Source organism: Triticum aestivum, chromosome 6A (genome assembly GCF_018294505.1).
Source record: "Triticum aestivum cultivar Chinese Spring chromosome 6A, IWGSC CS RefSeq v2.1, whole genome shotgun sequence".
Taxonomy (NCBI): Eukaryota; Viridiplantae; Streptophyta; class Magnoliopsida; order Poales; family Poaceae; genus Triticum; species Triticum aestivum.
This window is the reverse complement of record NC_057809.1, coordinates 564,784,228-564,803,774: the sequence shown is the minus strand read 5'-3', so window position 1 is coordinate 564,803,774 and position 19,547 is coordinate 564,784,228.

The following is a 19,547-nucleotide window of genomic DNA, read 5'->3' as shown; positions in this document are numbered from 1 at the left end:
GGTGCGGCGGCTTCGAGGCACGCGAGCGCTCGGGGCTCGGCTAGCTCGAAGGAGTAGAGGACGGCGGAGCTTCTGGACAGGGTGGCGCGGCGTGGAGACGACGGGGAGCACGGCTACGACGGTGGTGCGGCGACGGTGGCGTCGGCCATGGCTGGGGCGTGCGAGGGGGAGGAGCTGGAGAGGAGAGGGGGTGTCTGGGGGGTTCGGGGGAGAGAGGGAGGCCGGTTCACGGCGTTAGCCGGGCGAGGGAGGCGGCGAGGCGGCGAGCAGCTGCGTGGCGAGCTGCGGTGCCGCCGCCGAGCACCTTGGCTGCCTGCCTGGCAAGCCAAGCAGCTCGCTGGAGCGGTGGCCGGGCTGGGCCGGCCAGGTGGGCTGGCTGGTGGGCGACAGGTAAGCTTTTTTCATTTTCTTCTGTTTTCTGTTTTTATTTAATATATCTGCAACTTTGTTGAATTAAATAAAATACCTAGGCAACTTCAAAAATCACCAAACTATTCCTGGCCCATAGTTGGATTATTTCCAACATGAAACATTTTAGTTTGGAGATATTTGAGCATTTGAATATTTTATATTATTTTAAATGCCCAAATTCAAATATTTATGATTTAATTCAAAAACCCTAGGATGGCCTAGGAAAATGTGCACCACTTTTGGCAGAGGTTCTGAACCAAGACAAAAATGATGGGCATTTTAGAAGGGCATTTCAGGTTCATTGAAAAATTATTTTAGTAACCCTAGTTGGTTTCAGAGGGGACTGGGGGTTCTGTCATCCCCATTTCAAGTTTCTGATGAAAGAGTAAACATGATGCAACACTCTAATGCATGACTAGCTAGGGTGTGACAAAAATCATCGTAACAAGAAAATAAAATTCCTACGATCTGATCGTGGAGGAGAATATTTGAGTTACGAGTTTGGTGTACATTTGAAACAATGCGGAATAGTTTCGCAACTCACGCCACCCGGAACACCACAGCGTAATGGTGTGTCCGAACGTCGTAATCGTACTTTACTAGATATGGTGCGATCTATGATGTCTCTTACTGATTTACTGCTATCATTTTGGGGTTATGCTTTAGAGACGGCTGCATTCACGTTAAATAGGGCACCATCAAAATCTGTTGAGACGACACCTTATGAACTGTGGTTTGCAAGAAACCAAAGTTGTCATTTCTGAAAGTTTGGGGCTGCGATGCTTACGTGAAAAAGCTTCAACCTGATAAGCTCGAACCCAAATCGGAGAACTGTGTCTTCATAGGATATCCAAAGGAAACTATTGGATACACCTTCTATCACAGATCCGAAGGCAAGACTTTTGTTGCTAAATTCGGAAAATTTGTAGAGAAGGAGTTTCTCTCGAAAGAAGTGAGTGGGAGGAAAGTAGAACTTTATGAGGTAACTGTACGTGCTCCCTTATTGGAAAGTAGTACATCACAAAAACCGGTTTCTATGACACCTACACCAATTAGTGAGGAAGCTAATGATGATGATCATTAAACTTCAGAACAAGATACTACTGAACCTCGTAGATCAACCAGAGTAAGATCCGCACCAGAGTGGTACGGTAATCCTGTTCTGGAAGTCATGCTACTAGATCATGATGAACCTACGAACTATGGAGAAGCGATGGTGAGCCCAGATTCCGCAAAATGGCTTGAAGCCTTGAAATCTGAGATGGGATCCATGTATGAGAACAAAGTGTGGACTTTGGTTGACTTGCCCAAAGATCGGCAAGCAATTGAGAATAAATGGATCTTCAAGAAGAAGACTGACGTTGACGGTAATGTTACTGTCTACAAAGCTCGACTTGTCGCAAAAGGTTTTCGACAAGTTCAAGGGATTGACTACGATGAGACCTTCTCACCCGTAGCGATGCTTAAGTCTGTCCGAATCATGTTAGCAATTGTCGCATTTTATGATTATGAAATTTGGCAGATGGATGTCAAAACTGCATTCCTAAATGGATTTCTGGAAGAAGAGTTGTATATGATGTAGCCAGAAAGTTTTTGCCGATCCAAAGGGAGCTAACAAAGTGTGCAAGCTCCAGCGATCCATTTATGGACTGGTGCAAGCCTCTCGGAGTTGGAATAAACGCTTTGATAATGTGATCAAAGCATTTGGTTTTGTAGAGACTTTTGGATAAGCCTGTATTTACAAGAAAGTGAGTGGGAGCTCTGTAGCATTTCTGATATTATATGTAGATGACATATTACTAATCGGAAATGATATAAAATATCTGGATAGCATAAAGGGATACTTGAATAAGAGTTTTTCAATGAAAGACCTCGGTGAAGCTGCTTACATATTGGGTATTAAGATCTATAGAGATAGATCAAGACGCTTAATTGGACTTTCACAAAGCACATACCTTGACAAAGTTTTGAAGAAGTTCAAAATGGATCAAGCAAAGAAAGGATTCTTGCCTGTGTTACAAGGTGTGAAATTGAGTAAGACTCAATGCCCGACCACTACAAAAGATAGAGAGAAAATGAAAGATGTTCCCTATGCTTCGGCCATAGGCTCTGTCATGTATGCAATGCTGTGTACCAGACCTGATGTATGTCTTGCTATAAGTCTAGCAGGGAGGTACCAAAGTAATCCAGGAGTGGATCACTGGACAGCGATCAAGAACATCCTGAAATACCTGAAAAGGACTAAGGATATGTTTCTCATATATGGAGGTGACAAAGAGCTCATTATAAATGGTTACGTTGATGCAAGCTTTGACACTGATCCGGATGATTCTAAATCACAAACCGGATACGTGTTTACATTAAACGATGGAGCTGTCAGTTGGTGCAGCTCTAAACAAAGCGTTGTGGCGGGATCTACATGTGAAGCGGAGTACATAGCTGCTTCGGAAGAAGCAAACGAAGGAGTCTGGATGAAGGAGTTCATATCCGATCTAGGTGTCATACCTAGTGCATTGGGTCCAATGAAAATCTTTTGGTGCAATTGCATTAGCAAAGGAATCTAGATTTCACAAGAGAACCAAGCTCATCAAGAGATGCTTCAATTCGATCCGGGATCTAGTCCAGGTGGGATACATAGAGATTTGCAAGATACATACGGATCTGAATGTAGCAGACCCGTTAACTAAGCCTCTTCCACGAGCAAAACATGATCAGCACCAAAGCTCCATGGGTGTTAGAATCATTACTGTGTAATCTAGATTATTGACTCTAGTGCAAGTGGGAGACTGAAGGAAATATGCCCTAGAGGCAATAATAAAGTTATTATTTATTTCCTTATATCATGATAAAAGTTTATTATTCATGCTAGAATTGTATTATCCGGAAACATAATACTTGTGTGAATACATAGACAAACTAAACGTCACTAGTGTGCCTCTACTTGACTAGCTCGTTAATCGAAGATGGTTATGTTTCCTAACCATAGACATGTGTTGTCATTTGATTAACAGGATCACATCATTAGGAGAATGATGTGATTGACATGACCTATTCCATTAGCTTAGCACCCGATCGTTTAGTATGTTGCTATTGCTTTCTTCATGACTTATACATGTTCCTATGACTATGAGATTATGCAACTCCCGTTTGCCGGAGGAACACTTAGTGTGCTACCAAACGTCACAACGTAACTGGGTGATTATAAAGGAGCTCTACAGGTGTCTCCAAAGGTACATGTTGGGTTGGCGTATTTTGAGATTAGGATTTGTCACTCCGATTGTCGGAGAGGTGTTTCTGGGCCCTCTCGGTAATGTACATCACATAAGCCTTGCAAGCATTGCAACTAATGAGTTAGTTGCGAGATGATGTATTACGAAACGAGTAAAGAGACTTGCCAGTAACGAGATTGAACTAGGTATTGAGATACCGACGATCGAATCTCGGGCAAGTAACATACCGATGACAAAGGGAACAAAGTATGTTGTTATGCGGTCTGACCGATAAAGATCTTCGTAGAATATGTGGGAGCCAATATGAGCATCCAGGTTCTGCTATTGGTTATTGACCGGAGACATGTCTCGGTCATGTCTACATTGTTCTCGAACCCGTAGGGTCCGCACGCTTAACGTTACGATGACAGTTTCATTATGAGTTTATATATTTTGATGTACCGAAGTTTGTTCGGAGTCCCAGATGTGATCACGGACATGTCGAGGAGTCTCGAAATGGTCGAGACATAAATATTGATATATTGGACAGCTATATTCGGACACCGGAAGTGTTCCGGGTGATTCGGAGAAAACCGGAGTGCCGGAGGGTTACCGGAACCCCCCGGGAGAAGTAATGGGCCTTATGGGCCCTAGTGGAGAGAGAGAGGGGTGGCCAGGGTAGGCCGCGCGCCCCCTCCCCCTCTGGTCTGAATTGGACTAGGAGAGGGGGGGGGGCGGCGCCCCCCTTTCCTTCTCCCTCTCCCCTTCCTTTCCCCCTCCTAGTAGGAGTAGGAAAGAGGGGAGTCCTACACCTACTAGGAGGAGGACTCCTCCTCCTTGGCGCGCCCAAGGGCCGGCCGGCCTCCCCCCTTGCTCCTTTATATACAGGGGCAGGGGGCACCTCTAGACACACAAGTTGATTCTCGTGATCGTTTTCTTAGCCGTGTGCGGTGCCCCCCTCCACCATACTCATCGATAATATTGTAGCGGTGCTTAGGCGAAGCCCTGAGACGGTAGAACATCAAGATCGTCACCACGCCGTCGTGCTGACGGAACTCTTCCCTGACACTTTGCTTGATCGGAGTCCGGGGATCGTCATCGAGCTGAACGTGTGCTAAAACTCGGAGGTGCCGTAGTTTCGGTGCTTGATCGGTCGGGCCGTGAAGACGTACGACTACATCAACCGCGTTGTCATAATGCTTCCGCTATTGGTCTACGAGGGTACATAGACAAACCTCTCCCCTCTCGTTGCTATGCATCACCATGATCTTGCGTGTGCATAGGAATTTTTTTGAAATTACTAAGTTCCCCAATAGTGGTATCAGAGCCTAGGTTTTATGCGTTGATGTTGTGCACGAGTAGAACACAAGTGAGTTGTGGGCGATATAAGTCATACTGCTTACCAGCATGTCATACTTTGGTTCGGCGGTATTGTTGGATGAAGCGGCCCAGCCGACATTACGGGTATGCTTACGCGAGACTGGTTCTACCGATGTGCTTTGCACACAGGTGGCTGGCGGGTGTCAGTTTCTCCAACTTTAGTTGAACCGAGTGTGGCTACGCCCGGTCCTTGCGAAGGTTAAAACAGCACCAACTTGACAAACTATCGTTGTGGTTTGTGATGCGTAGGTAAGATTGGTTCTTGCTTAAGCCCATAGCAGCCACGTAAAACTTGCAACAACAAAGTAGAGGACGTCTAACTTGTTTTTGCAGGGCATGTTGTGATGTGATATGGTCAAGACATGATGCTAAATTTTATTGTATGAGATGATCATGTTTTTTAACCGAGTTATCGTCAACTGGCAAGAGCTATATGGTTGTCGCTTTATTGTATGCAATGCAATCGCCCTGTAATGCTTTACTTTATCACTAAGCGGTAGCGATAGTCGTAGAAGCATAAGATTGGCAAGACGACAACGATGCTACGATGGAGATCAAGGTGTCGGGCCGGTGACGATGGTGATCATGACGGTGCTTCGAAGATGGAGATCGCAAGCACAAGATAATGATGGCCATATCATATCACTTATATTGATTGCATGTGATGTTTATCTTTTATGCATCTTATCTTGCTTTGATTGACGGTAGCATTTTAAGATGATCTCTCGCTAATTATCAAGAAGTGTTCTCCCTGAGTATGCATCGTTGTGAAAGTTCTTCGTGCTGAGACACCACGTGATGATCGGGTGTGATAGGCTCTGCGTTCAAATACAACGGGTGCAAAACAGTTGCACATGGGGAATACTCAGGTTATACTTGATGAGCCAAGCATATACAGATATGGCCTCGGAACACGGAGATCGAATGGTCGAGCGTGAATCATATAGTAGATATGATCAACATAGTGATGTTCACCAATGAAGCTACTCCATCTCACGTGATGATCGGACATGGTTTAGTTGATTTGGATCACGTGATCACTTAGACGATTAGAGGGATGTCTATCTAAGTGGGAGTTCTTTAGTAATATGATTAATTGAACTTAAATTTATCATCAACTTAGTACCAGATAGTATCTTGCTTCTTTATGTTTGATTGTAGATAGATGGCCCGTGTTGTTATTCCATTGAATTTTAATGCGTTCCTTGAGAAAGCAAAGTTGAAAGATGATGGTAGCAATTACACGGACTGGGTCCATAACTTGAGGATTATCCTCATTGCTGCATAGAAGAATTACGTCCTGGAAGCACCGCTGGGTGCCAGGCCTGCTGCTGGAGCAACACCAGATGTTATGAACGTCTAGCAGAGCAAAGCTGATGACTACTCGATAGTTCAGTGTGCCATGCTTTACGGCTTAGAATCGGGACTTCAACGATGTTTTGAACGTCATGGAGCATATGAGATGTTCCAGGAGTTGAAGTTAATATTTCAAGCAAATGCCCGGATTGAGAGATATGAAGTCTCCAATAAGTTCTATAGCTGCAAGATGGAGGAGAACAGTTCTGTCAGTGAGCATATACTCAAAATGTCTAGGTATAATAATCACTTGATTCAATTGGGAGTTAATCTTCCAGATGATTGCGTCATTGACAGAATTCTCCAATCACTGCCACCAAGCTACAAGAGCTTCGCGATGAACTATAATATGCAAGGGATGAATAAGACTATTCCCGAGCTCTTCGCAATGCTGAAAGCTGCGGAGGTAGAAATCAAGAAGGAGCATCAAGTGTTGATGGTCAACAAGACCACTAGTTTCAAGAAAAAGGGCAAAGGGAAGAAGAAGGGGAACTTCAAAAAGAACAGCAAGCAAGTTGCTGCTCAGGAGAAGAAACCCAAATCTAGACCTAAGCCTGAAACTGAGTGCTTCTACTACAAGCAGACTGGTCACTGGAAGCGGAACTGCCCCAAGTATTTGGCGGATAAGAAGGATGGCAAGGTGAACAAAGGTATATATGATATACATGTTATTGATGTGTACCTTACTAATGCTCATAGTAGCACCTGGGTATTTGATACTGTTTCTGTTGCTATTATTTGCAACTCGAAATAGGGACTACGGATTAAGAGAAGATTGGCTAAGGACGAGGTGACCATGCGCGTGGGAAATGGTTCCAAAGTCGATGTGATCATGGTCGGCACGCTACCTCTACATCTACCTTCGGGATTAGTATTAGACCTAAATAATTGTTATTTGGTGCCAGCGTTGTGCATGAACATTATATCTGGATCTTGTTTGATGCGAGACGGTTATTCATTTAAATCAGAGAATAATGGTCGTTCTATTTATATGAGTAATATCTTTTATGGTCATGCACCCTTGAAGAGTGGTCTATTCTTATTAAATCTTGATAGTAGTGACACACATATTCATAATGTTGAAGCCAAAAGATGCAGAGTTGATAATGATAGTGCAACTTATTTGTGGCACTGCCGTTTAGGTCATATCGGTGTAAAGCGCATGAAGAAACTCCATATTAATGGACTTTTGGAACCACTTGATTATGAATCACTTGGTACTTGCGAACCGTGTCTTATGGGCAAGATGACCAAAACATCGTTCTCCGGTACTATGGAGAGAGCAACAGATTTGTTGGAAATCATACATACAGATGTATGTGGTCCGATGAATGTTGAGGCTCGTGGTGGATATCGTTATTTTCTCACCTTCACAGATGACTTAAGCAGATATGGGTATATCTACTTGATGAAACATAAGTCTGAAACATTTGAAAAGATCAAAGAATTTCAGAGTGAAGTTGAAAATCATCGTAACAAGAAAATAAAATTCCTACGATCTGATCGTGGAGGAGAATATTTGAGTTACGAGTTTGGTGTACATTTGAAACAATGCGGAATAGTTTCGCAACTCACGCCACCCATAACACCACAGTGTAATGGTGTGTCCGAACGTCGTAATCGTACTTTACTAGATATGGTGCGATCTATGATGTCTCTTACTGATTTACCACTATCATTTTGGGGTTATGCTTTAGAGACGGCCGCATTCATGTTAAATAGGGCACCATCAAAATCCGTTGAGACGACACCTTATGAACTGTGGTTTGGCAAGAAACCAAAGTTGTCGTTTCTGAGAGTTTGGGGCTACGATGCTTATGTGAAAAAGCTTCAACCTGATAAGCTCGAACCCAAATCGGAGAAATGTGTCTTCATAGGATATCCAAAGGAAACTATTGGATACACCTTCTATCACAGATCCGAAGGCAAGACTTTTGTTGCTAAATTCGGAAAATTTGTAGAGAAGGAGTTTCTCTCGAAAGAAGTGAGTGGGAGGAAAGTAGAACTTTATGAGGTAACTGTACGTGCTCCCTTATTGGAAAGTAGTACATCACAAAAACCGGTTTCTATGACACCTACACCAATTAGTGAGGAAGCTAATGATGATGATCATTAAACTTCAGAACAAGATACTACTGAACCTCGTAGATCAACCAGAGTAAGATCCGCACCAGAGTGGTACGGTAATCCTGTTCTGGAAGTCATGCTACTAGATCATGATGAACCTACGAACTATGGAGAAGCGATGGTGAGCCCAGATTCCGCAAAATGGCTTGAAGCCTTGAAATCTGAGATGGGATCCATGTATGAGAACAAAGTGTGGACTTTGGTTGACTTGCCCAAAGATCGGCAAGCAATTGAGAATAAATGGATCTTCAAGAAGAAGACTGACGCTGACGGTAATGTTACTGTCTACAAAGCTCGATTTGTCGCAAAAGGTTTTCGACAAGTTCAAGGGATTGACTACGATGAGACCTTCTCACCCGTAGCGATGCTTAAGTCTGGCCGAATCATGTTAGCAATTGCCGCATTTTATGATTATGAAATTTGGCAGATGGATGTCAAAACTGCATTCCTGAATGGATTTCTGGAAGAAGAGTTGCATATGATGCAGCCAGAAAGTTTTTGTCGATCCAAAGGGAGCTAACAAAGTGTGCAAGCTCCAGCGATCCATTTATGGACCGGTGCAAGCCTCTTGGAGTTGGAATAAACGCTTTGATAATGTGATCAAAGCATTTGGTTTTGTAAAGACTTTTGGAGAAGCCTGTATTTACAAGAAAGTGAGTGGGAGCTCTGTAGCATTTCTGATATTATATGTAGATGACATATTACTAATCAGAAATGATATAGAATTTCTGGATAGCATGAAGGGATACTTGAATAAGAGTTTTTCAATGAAAGACCTCGGTGAAGCTGCTTACATATTGGGCATTAAGATCTATAGAGATAGATCAAGATGCTTAATTGGACTTTCACAAAGCACATACCTTGACAAAGTTTTGAAGAAGTTCAAAATGGATCAAGCAAAGAAAGGATTCTTGCCTGTGTTACAAGGTGTGAAATTGAGTAAGACTCAATGCCCGACCACTACAGAAGATAGAGAGAAAATGAAAGATGTTCCCTATGCTTCAGCCATAGGCTCTATCATGTATGCAATGCTGTGTACCAGACCTGATGTATGTCTTGCTATAAGTCTAGCAGGGAGGTACCAAAGTAATCTAGGAGTGGATCACTGGATAGCGGTCAAGAACATCCTGAAATACCTGAAAAGGACTAAGTATATGTTTCTCATATATGGAGGTGACAAAGAGCTCATCGTAGATGGTTACGTTGATGCAAGCTTTGACACTGATCCAGACGATTCTAAATCGCAAACCGGATACGTGTTTACATTAAACGGTGGAGCTGTCAGTTGGTGCAGTTCTAAACAAAGCGTTGTGGCGGGATCTACATGTGAAGCGGAGTACATACCTGCTTCGGAAGCAGCAAATGAAGGAGTCTGGATGAAGGAGTTCATATCCGATCTAGGTGTCATACCTAGTGCATCGGGTCCAATGAAAATCTTTTGTGACAATACTGGTGCAATTGCCTTGGCAAAGGAATCCGGATTTCACAAGAGAACCAAGCACATCAAGAAACGCTTCAATTCCATCCGGGAACTAGTCCAGGTGGGAGACATAGAGATTTGCAAGATACATACGGATCTGAATGTAGCAGACCCGTTAACTAAGCCTCTTCCACGAGCAAAACATGATCAGCACCAAAGCTCCATGGGTGTTAGAATCATTACTGTGTAATCTAGATTATTGACTCTAGTGCAAGTGGGAGACTGAAGGAAATATGCCCTAGAGGCAATAATAAAGTTATTATTTATTTCCTTATATCATGATAAAAGTTTATTATTCATGCTAGAATTGTATTATCCGGAAACATAATACTTGTGTGAATACATAGACAAACTAAACGTCACTAGTGCGTCTCTACTTGACTAGCTCGTTAATCGAAGATGGTTATGTTTCCTAACCACAGACATGTGTATTCATTTGATTAACGGGATCACATCATTAGGAGAATGATGTGATTGACATGACCCATTCCAATAGCTTAGCACCCGATCATTTAGTATGTTGCTATTGCTTTCTTCATGACTTATACATGTTCCTATGACTATGAGATTATGCAACTCCCGTTTGCCGGAGGAACACTTTGTGTGCTACCAAACGTCACAACATAACTGGGTGATTATAAAGGAGCTCTACAGGTGTATCCAAAGGTACATGTTGGGTTGGCGTATTTCGAGATTTGGATTTGTCACTCCGATTGTCGGAGAGGTATCTCTGGACCCTCTCGGTAGTGCACATCACATAAGCCTTGCAAGCATTGCAACTAATGAGTTAGTTGCGAGATGATGTATTATGAGACGAGTAAAGAGACTTGCCGGTAACGAGATTGAACTAGGTATTGAGATACCAATGATCGAATCTCGGGCAAGTAACATACCGATGACAAAGGGAACAAAGTATGTTGTTATGCAGTCTGACCGATAAAGATCTTCGTAGAATATGTGGGAGCCAATATGAGCATCCAGGTTCCTCTATTGGTTATTGACCGGAGACATGTCTCGGTCATGTCTACATTGTTCTCGAACCCATAGGGTCCGCACGCTTAACATTACGATGACAGTTTCATTATGAGTTTATATATTTTGATGTATCGAAGTTAGTTCGGAGTCCCGGATGTGATCACGGACATGACGAGGAGTCTCGAAATGGTCGAGACATAAAGATTGATATATTGGATGGCTATATTCGGATACCGGAAGTGTTTCGGGTGATTTCGGAGAAAACCGGAGTGCCGGAGGGTTACCGGAACCCCCCTGGGAGAAGTAATGGGCCTTATGGGTCCTAGTGGAGAGAAAGAGGGGCGGCCAGGGTGGGCCGCGCGCCCCCTCCCCCTCTGGTCTGAATTGGACTAGGAGAGGGGGGGGGGGCGGCGCCCCCTTTCCTTCTCCCTCTCACCCTTCCTTTCCCCCTCCTAGTAGGAGTAGGAAAGAGGGGAGTCCTACTCCTACTAGGAGGAGGACTCCTCCTCCTTAGCGCGCCCAAGGGCCGGCCGGCCTTCCCCCTTGCTCCTTTATATATGGGGGCAGGGGGGCACCTCTAGACACACAAGTTGATTCTCGTGATCGTTTTCTTAGCCGTGTGCGGTGCCCCCCTCCACCATACTCCTCGATAATATTGTAGCGGTGCTTAGGCAAAGCCCTGCGACGGTAGAACATCAAGATCGTCACCACGCCGTCGTACTGACGGAACTCTTCCCCGACACTTTGCTGGATCAGAGTCCGGGGATCGTCATCGAGTTGAACGTGTGCTAAAACTCGGAGGTGCCGTAGTTTCGGTGCTTGATCGGTCGGGCCGTGAAGACGTACGACTACATCAACCGCGTTTTCATAATGCTTCCGTTGTCGGTCTACGAGGGTATGTAGACAACACTCTCCCCTCTCGTTGCTATGCATCACCATGATCTTGCGTGTGTGTAGGAATTTTTTTGAAATTACTACGTTCCCCAACATGTCTATTATTCTTGGTAGACCCTTTTTGAATACTGCAGGGCTGTTATTGATTGCAACAAAGGCAATGTCACTTTTCATGTTAATGGTAATGAGCATATGATACACTTTCCGAGGAAACAACCTCAAGTCCATAGTATTAATTCTATTGGAAAAACTTCAATTATTATTATCGGAGGTTTTGAGTTTCCTCTTCCTATTGTCAATAAGAAATATGGTATTCTTATTGTTGGGGACATGCATATCCCCGTTGAGGTAACATAGTGTTATTCGAAAATTCTTCGGTTTCATGTTATTCGGAAAGAGTTTGTTAACAAGACTTGATCAACCTTATTAACGGATTCCTTTTGATGAGCATGGGATGGATGAAGTTAGAAAGCACAAATCTCTGTACCCTCCTTTTACTTTCTGTTATTTAGATTAAATAAAGCAATCATAGTATTTTCTGTCTGTTTTTTGAATTATCCATGCAATAAAAAATACCCCGAAAATAAAAGTTCTCCAAATGGCCCGAAAATTTTATACGATTTTTTCTAGAATATTAAAGAATGCCTGGCACTGAGAACACACTTGGGGGCCACACCACCTAGCCACGAGGGTCCAGGGCGTGCCCACCCCCTAGGGCGCGCCCCTGCCTCGTGGACCCCACATGGCCCCCCTCCACTTATTCCAGCACCCACACACTTCGTCTTCCTCCAGAAAAATCCTCCCATAGCTCAAACCCGTGTTCTAGCTCATCTTGCTGCCATTTTCGATCTCCTTGCTCAAAGCTCCATTCACAAAACAGTTTTGGGGGATTGTTCTTCGGTATGTGACTCCTCCAATGGTCCAATCAGTTTTTGTTCTAGTGATTTATTTATTGCAAATTTTTGCTTCTTAGGTGACCCTGTTCTTGCCTCTAGGCACTTGTCAAATTTATAAGGTCCCAAGTACTTTTAATGCATGATATTGCCTCTAGGCACTTGTGGGAGTAGTTGCTATCAATCTTGTTGAGTTTGATTCATTTTTATTTTGAGTCATTAAAAATTTCAGAATTTTTTTAGGAAAATGTACCAAGGTGGTTCTCAAGGAAGCAAGGATTGAGGCTCGCAATACGTGAGCCGGACAATGAACTACCAAGGGAAGCTCAAGTGCGGCCTTGCGAATGGCCGTCAGAAGAGTTCATGGTTCATGCAGGTATCAAGGATGAGTTTGACGCATATGTGTGTAACACTGATCTTGAGAGCTTCGTGTCAGATAAGTGCCGGCAATACCTCTATCTAACTGATTCATTTGTGAGAAGGTTTAAATTTACATTCTCGCGCAATTCTCACACTGTTTTATTTGATCTTTATGATAAATCATATACCATGGACCTAGAAGATTTTAATACTGCTTGTAAACTCCCGCAGTGGGGCAATGTTAGTGAACCTCACAAATCTGAATATAAGGATTTTCTTGCTAGTATCACTATAAGGGAATCTAGAGAAATCACACAAGCTTCCATAGGGAGCATTCATTTCCTTTCCATACATTATTTTGCTCTCTTTATATGTAGATGTATTAACGGTAAAGATGAGGCTTGTCACATGTGCGTTCCAGATCTTAGTGTCCTCAAGAGTGCGATATTAGGAGATAAACAATATTACTTGGGGGCTATTGTTGCACGTAGGTTGCGTCACAACAGTATAAGTGGAGATTTGTTTGGTGGAATTTATGCAACTTGTGTAGCTGACTATCTTGATATACCCATACGTGGAAATGATATTGAGTTGCCTACTGCTTACCTAGATTATAATGCCATGGTTCACCATCAGTTTGTTGAGAGGAGCGACCAGTTCCTCCAGTACCGACTAATCTTTGACAGACGGGGCACCGTCCATGTTGCTCTCCCTGCTCCTACTTTCTTTGACTTTCAGGCAAAAGGGAGACATGTTATAACCAGGGAGGAGGCGAACGAGTACAAGAGGAGGACGGAGGCAGCTTGCCTCCAAGCTGCAGCTCGTCAGGTAGTAGTTGCTGCATCTCAGTACGACCCCAGCTACAACTTTGGATATCCACTAGGCGAGCCATGTCCATAGACCAACTTAGGCGAAAAGCCTAAGCTTGGGGAGTACGTATTTCTCACCGACATTACATTCATGATTGACACACTCATTGTAGTTGTCGGTGCTCATACTTTTTCATTGTACTATCCATGCTATTTTATTTTTTCTAAGCCTTCTTGTGTGTTTGAATAACCTTAAGAAAAACCAAAAAAAGTTGTAGCATTTAGCTAGTTTACTTTCCATGCCTGTAGTAGTAATAATTAAAAGAAAACCAAAAATATTTCTCGTTCTTCTTTTGATTGTTGGGAGCTTTCCCATGTAAATAGTTTTATTTCCTTTCTTTTCTTTGGGGGTCGAGAGGAGAAGACCATGATGAAAATGTTGAGTGGCTCTTATATGCATTATTGTTGATTTAACCAAGAGCCCATATTACTTTGTCTTCTCCCTTGTATTGAATGCTTGCAGATTCCAGCTTAGTCCAATGCACATGCACTATTGTTATTATCCACATCATTTGTTCATGCAAGTGAAAGGCAATAATGACGATATATGATGGACTGATTGAGATGAGAGAAGCTGGTATGAACTCGACCTATCTTGTTTTTGTAAATATGATTAGTTCATCATTCCTGATTCAGCCTATTATGAATGAAACATGTTTGCAATGACAATTAGAGATTATAGTTGCTCACTGAGGGAGTCCTGGATTAAGGGGTCCTCGGGCGTCCGGACAATGTAACGTGGGCCGGACTAATGTGCCGTGAAGATACAAGACAGAAGACTCTCTCCCGTGTCCGGATAGGACTCTCCTTGGCGTGGATGGCAAGCTTGGCGTTCGGATATGAACATTCCTTTCTCTGTAACCGACTTTGTATAACCCTAGTCCCCTCCGGTATCTATATAAACCAGAGGGTTCAGTCCGTAGAGGCAGTCATAATCATACAGGCTAGACTTTTAGGGTTTTAACCATTACGATCTCGTGGTAGATCAACTCTTGTAATACTCATATTCATCAAGATCAATCAAGCAGGACGTAGGGTATTACCTCCATAGAGAGGGACTGAACCCGGGTAAACATCGTGTCCCCTATCTCCTATTACCATCGACCTTAGACGCACAGTTCGGGACCCCCTACCCAAGATCCACCGGTTTTGACACCGACATTGGTGCTTCCATTGAGAGTTCCTCTATGACGTAGCTAGAAAGCTCGATGGCTCCATCAATCATCTATAACGATGCGGCCCTAAGGGAGGTCTTTCTCCCCGGCCAGATCTTCATATTCGGCGACTTCGCACTGCGGGCCAACTCGGTTGGCCATCTAGAGCAGATCGACAGCTACGCCCCTGGCCATCAGGTCAGGTTTGGAAGCTTGAACTATGTTGCTGATATCCGTGGAGACTTGATCTTCGACGGATTCGAGCCCACGGCAGCCGCTCCCTGCCACCGCGATGAACATGACCTAAATCTATCATCAGACCATACCAGGGAGATAGCACCTGTACGTGCTCCAGCCGTAGATCCGGAGCAGATTGCGCCATCTGAGGATGGGAATCTCAACCCCGCCACATAAGCTGCAGACTCAGTGGCGTTGGAGCTGCACACAGACCCAACTTCGAGTGGGATCTGTGTCACCGGAACCTCGGATTCGTCTCCGGCCACAGGTTTCAAACCACGTGCACCCGTGTCCGTCGAGCCTGATCAGGCGCTGGTCGTCGAATTCAGCTCCGCGGACATATTTCAGCACTCACCTTTACGCGATGTGCTAAACTCATTAAAAACCCTCTCCTTAGCGGGGGACTCACAACCAAATTATATCCGGTTTGAACTGGGGGCTGATAACGGGGAATTTCGCTTCCCACCCACCTCCCACTTAATAGCCACCATCGAAGACTTAACCAACATGCTCGATTATGGCTCTGAAGACATCGACGGAATGGACGACGATGCCGAAGAGGAGCAGGCCCAAAACCCGCCATTTATCGGACGCTGGACGGCCACCTCTTCGTATGACGTGTACGTGGTGGATACACCCAAAGAGAACAGCGGCAATGACAAAGAAGATCCAGTTGAGGATAAACCTCCTGAGATACAGCCAAAGCGCCGACGCCAGCGGCGCCGCTCTAAATCACGCCATCGAAAAGACAGCAACACCGGCACAGGAGACAAGAACACTCCGGATAATGCCGAAGACAGAGAAGACCCCGTCAAACCAACCTCCAAACAGGACGAACGGGAAGATGGGCGAGTCAGCCCTGATGAACAGGTCGTAAACAAAGACTCGGAGGACAGTAATTATCTTCTGCTCTTCGAGGATGAGGTGAGCCTCGGCAACAAGGATTTTATCGTGCCCAAGGAACCTCTTGAGCAGGAGCATTTTAAGCACCAGCTAATAGCCACTGCAAGGAGCCTGAAAAAGAAGCAGCAATAGCTTCAAGCTGATCAAGATCTCGTCGTATCTACTTTTCCAAACACTTTTGCCCTTGTTTTGGACTCTAACTTGCATGATTTGAATGGAACTAACCCGGACTGATGCTGTTTTCAGTAGAATTGCCATGGTGTTATTTTTGTGCAGAAATAAAAGTTCTCGGAATGACCTGAAAATCAACAGAGATTATTTTTGGAATATATAAAAAATACTGGAAGAAGAATCCACGTCAGGGGCCCACACCCTGTCTACGAGGGTGGGGGCGCGCCCCCCTGCCTCGTGGGCCCCTTGACGCTCCACCGACCTCAACTCCAACTCCATATATTCGTGTTCGGGGAGGAAAAAATCAAGGAAAAGGATTAACCGCATTTTACGAGACGGAGCCGCCGCCAAGCCCTAATCTCTCTCGGGAGGGCTGATTTAGAGTTCGTTCGGGGGTCCGGAGAGGGGAATTCATCGCAATCGTCATCATCAACCTTCCTCCATCACCAATTTCATGATGCTCACCGCCATGCGTGAGTAATTCCATCGTAGGCTTGCTGGACGGTGATGGGTTGGATGAGATTTATCATGTAATCAAGTTAGTTTTGTTAGGGTTTGATCCCTAGTATCCACTAAGTTCTGAGATTGATGTTGCTATGACTTTGCTATGCTTAATGCTTGTCACTAGGGCCCGAGTGCCATGATTTCATATCTGAACCTATTATGTTTTCATCAATATATGAGAGTTCTTGATCCTATCTTGCAAGTCTATAGTCACCTATTATGTGTTACGATCCGTTAACCCCGAAGTGACAATAATCGGGACCACTACCGGTGATGACCGTAGTTTGAGGAGTTCATGTATTCACTTTGTGTTAATGCTTTGGTCTGGTACTCTATTAAAAGGAAGCCTTAATATCCCTTAGTTTCCAATAGGACCCCGCTGCCATGGGAGGGTAGGACAAAAGATGTCATGCAAGTTCTTTTCCATAAGCACGTATGACTACATTCGGAATACATGCCTACATTACATTGATGAACTGGAGCTAGTTTTTTGTCACCCTATGTGTCGTGGTGGGCGAACGGCAGATGCCAAGGGATGGCTAAAGAGAGGAGGAGGCTCGAGGGCGCTGGTGGACTCCAGAGGCGAGGTTGGCATGAGCGGGCGCGGGACACCGGACATACCCAGGTTCGGGGCTCTCTGGAGAGATAATACCCCTAATCCCGTCGAGTGTAGTTGTATGATTGATAGTACAATGTTGCTCCTGGAGCTGTATGGAGGAGGAAGGAAGCTGGCCAAGGCTTAGGCAGTTCCTGTTGGGGAACGTAGTAATTTCAAAAAAAAATCCTACGCACATGCAAGATCATGGTGATGCATAGCAACAAGAGGGGAGAGTGTTGTCCACGTACCCTCGTAGACCGAAAGCGGAAGCGTTAGCACAACGCGATTGATGTAGTCGTACGTCTTCACGATCCGACCGATCAAGTACCGAACGCACGTCACCTCCGAGTTCTGCACACATTCAACTCGATGACGTCCCTCGAACTCCGATCCAGCCGAGTGTTGAGGGAGAGTTTCGTTAGCACGACGGCGTGGTGACGATGATGGTGTTCTACTGACGCAGGGCTTCGCCTAAGCACCGCTACGATATGCTCGAGGTGGATTATGGTGGAGGGGGGCACCGCACACGGCTAAGAGATCAAGAGATCAATTGTTGTGTCTATGGGGTGCCCCCTGGCCACGTATATAAAGGAATGGAGGAGGGGAGGGGCCGTCCCTCTCTATGGTGCGCCCTAGGGGAGTCCTACTCCCACCGGGAGTAGGATTCCCCCTTTCCTAGTAGAACTAGGATCCCTTCCAAGTAGTAGGAGTAGGAGAGAAGGAAAGGGAAGGGAAAAGGAGAAGGAAGGAAGGGGGCGCCCCCTCCCTAGTCCAATTCGGACCAGCCCATGGGGAGGGGTGCGTCCACCCTTTGAGGCCTTTCGCTCCTTTCCCGTATGGCCCATTAAGGCCCAATACGAATTCTCGTAACTCCCCGGTACTCCCGAAAATACCCGAATCACTCGGAACCTTTCCGATGTCCAAATATAGTCGTCCAATATATCGATCTTTACGTCAAGACCATTTCGAGACTCCTCATCATGTTCCTGATCTTATCCGGGACTCCAAATTCCTTTGGTACATCAAAACAAATAAACTCATAATATAACTGTCATCGAACTTTATGCGTGTGGACCCTACGGGTTCGAGAACTATGTAGACATGACCGAGACATGTCTCCGATCAATAACCAATAGCGGAACCTGGATGCTCATATTGATTCCCACATATTCTACGAAGATCTTTATCGGTCAGACCGCATAACAACATACGTTGTTCCCTTTGTCATCGGTATGTTACTTGCCCGAGATTCGATCGTTGGTATCTCAATACCTAGTTCAATCTCGTTACCGGCAAGTCTCTTTACTCGTTCCGTAATACATCATCATGCAACTAACTCATTAGTTGCAATGCTTGCAAGGCTTAAGTGATGTGCATTACCGAGAGGGCCCAGAGATACCTCTCCGACAATCAGAGTGACAAATCCTAATCTCGAAATATGCCAACCCAACAAGTACCTTCGGAGACACCTGTAGAACACCTTTATAATCACCCAGTTACGTTGTGACGTTTGGTAGCACACAAAGTGTTCCTCCGGTAAACGGGAGTTGCATAATCTCATAGTCATAGGAACATGTATAAGTCATGAAGAAAGCAATAGCAACAAACTAAACGATCAAGTGCTATGCTAACGGACTGGGTCAAGTCAATCACATCATTCTAATGATGTGACCTCGTTAATCAAATGACAACTCATGTCTATGGCTAGGAAACTTAACCATCTTTGATTCAACGAGCTAGTCAAGTAGAGGCATACTAGTGACATACTGTTTGTCTATGTATTCACACATTTATTATGTTTCCGGTTAATACAATTCTAGCATGAATAATAAACATTTATCATGATATAAGGAAATAAATAATAACTTTATTATTGCATCTAGGGCATATTTCCTTCAGTCTCCCACTTGCACTAGAGTCAATAATCTAGTTCACATCGCCATGTGATTTAATACCAATAGTTCACATCACCATGTGATTAACACCATAGTTCACATCGACATGTGACCAACACCCAAAGGGTTTA